Below are 2135 nucleotides of genomic sequence, written 5' to 3'. Positions count from 1 at the left end.
AGTAAATACATTTCGTGTTTATTTACCTTTTTGTTATTGAGACGTTCCAAGTGCCTGTGGGTAAGCGGGTTTGTCGAGCTCTGCTGCTGCTGCAACTTCTACTGCTGTTACTACTACTACTGCTGCTGCTGCTGCTGCTACTGCTTCTGCTGCTGCTGCTGCTACTACTACTACTGCTACTACTGCTGTTGTGGCGCGTGCCACGGCCGGCGTTCGGGTTGAATAACTATTATAAAATTTATTCGTGTACTCCTGATATTGTTGTATTTAGTTATATATACACATACAGAGAACTCACACGGACACTGATCAATGCTGTCTAACGACTTCAAACTACCATTAAAACTAGAAATGGCAGTTGTCGCCAACTACATGTATCCCCCGCGATCTAGTATGAATGAAATATCTTCATAAGGACGTACAAGGTAGGTAAAGTAAAATAAGTCACAAAGACAAAGGTTTGTTACACAACTCATCTGCCTGAGATGTGCAAGTATGTCAAATTTGGTTACCTATAGGGTTTTGGTATGCGACACACTTTTTCCCCAAGATGTGTAAGTATACGAATTTTGCTCGCGCTAGGTCAATTAGGGGCCGAGTTATAGAGCGGAAGGGAAATATGACCAAGGTCAACGTCCAGGTCTAATAAAGGTCGCAGTGACCTGGTTTTGGTACGCGACACACCTTCTCCCTAAGATGTGTAAGTATACCAAGTTTCGTCGCACTAGGTCAGTTAAGGGTCGAGTTACAAAGCGGAAGGGAAAGTGTCTGCGGTGGCGAGCGGCGGCGAGCGGCGGCGGCGGCGAGCGGCGGCTGGACAGACGTGAAACCATATAGTATCTCCGCATACTTCGTCGCGGGGAATACAATTATTAGTGTGTTATATTGCAACCATTTATAGAAGATGTCGTGTGAGAATATGGATAGTTTAAACATGGGACACGGAATCACAGGCACTTGGAACGTCTCAATAAAAGAAAAAAGTAAATAAACACGAAATGTATTTACTACCAAAGTCATGATCAGTTGCAAAATACATGGAGATGCCGGGGATTGAACCCGGGGCCTCTCACTTGCAAAGCGAGCGCTCTACCACTGAACTACATCCCCTATTTGTTATAACTTAGATATAGAACAAGATATCTTCTTCTTTATCTATGGTTATACTTTATCCAGCGATCTGCTTTTGTTAGATGTTGGTGCCTGAGTCGGGTGAGCAAACTATAGAACAACTTGCGTTACCAGCACAACAATGGCCATTATATATCATCAAGGGCGTAGCCAGGAATTTGGATTGGGGAGGAGGTCCTCTGGTGGTCTGAAATTTTTTTTTTAGTTAAATGTAAAAATAGTGCTTTAAAATCAACTTAGAGGCTGTTTTGTTGATAATATTATTTCTTCTGCAGGTTTTTTTAGGGGCCTAGGACCCCCCCAGGTTTTTTTTTTTTTTTGCCCTCCAGGACCCCTTGGCTACGGGCTTGTATATCATCGCTCAGATGGCATGACCTAGTTGCCATCCCGTGATATGACATTGACATTACTCGAAAGTCAACGAAGCAAAAGTTTTATCTAAATCCCCCAAAGCAACAAGTAAATAAGAAAAATGTATAAGCCAGAAATTTATAACCTCATATATTACTAATTAACGACGTGTGGCAATTTAAGCTAAAATAATAAAAAAGGAAATAAAACGAAACAAAATTGGAGATGCCGGGGTTTGAACCCGGGGCCTCTCACATGCGAAGCGAGCGCTCTACCACTGAGCTACATCCCCTTGAATGAGGTACAGCCAGCTCACGCGTGGACTGAATCCTAAGGCAGCTACTGAGCAATCGATGGCTGTTGATGGTCACACTCACAGGCAATTAATTAGAGCGTTTCAATAAAATATAATGCTAAATAAATACGAAATCTATTTACTACCAAAGTCTTAATGTTTCTCTACTATCTTTCACCTCTCATTACCGACAATTTCCTGTAAATACCGTCCAAATGCTCATCTGCAAACACACGCTGGCCGCCGCACGCTATAGCTGCTACACACTGACACAAATATATATAGTACAGGCCCGTAGCCAGGGGGGGTTCGGGGGGGGGGGGTTCGAACGAATTTTTTTTTTTTTATTTGTCAAGAA

The 2135-nt window shown here is 42.7% G+C and overlaps 2 non-coding genes across 2 annotated transcripts; both read right to left on the bottom strand.

The window, feature by feature from the left end:
• Positions 1 to 1038: 1038 nt before the first annotated feature.
• On the bottom strand, positions 1039 to 1110 carry Trnaa-ugc. The gene has a single exon. It is a non-coding gene; the product is annotated as a tRNA-Ala (tRNA).
• Positions 1111 to 1702: 592 nt separating this feature from the next.
• Trnaa-cgc lies at positions 1703 to 1774 on the bottom strand. The gene has a single exon. It is a non-coding gene; the product is annotated as a tRNA-Ala (tRNA).
• Between the last annotated feature and the right edge of the window lie 361 nt (positions 1775 to 2135).

This window comes from Priapulus caudatus, unplaced genomic scaffold (assembly GCF_000485595.1).
Source record: "Priapulus caudatus unplaced genomic scaffold, Priapulus_caudatus-5.0.1 Scaffold167, whole genome shotgun sequence".
NCBI lineage: Eukaryota > Metazoa > Priapulida > Priapulimorpha > Priapulimorphida > Priapulidae > Priapulus > Priapulus caudatus.
The sequence above is the reverse complement of the archived record's forward strand: the minus strand, read 5'-3'. Positions and strand labels throughout refer to the sequence as shown.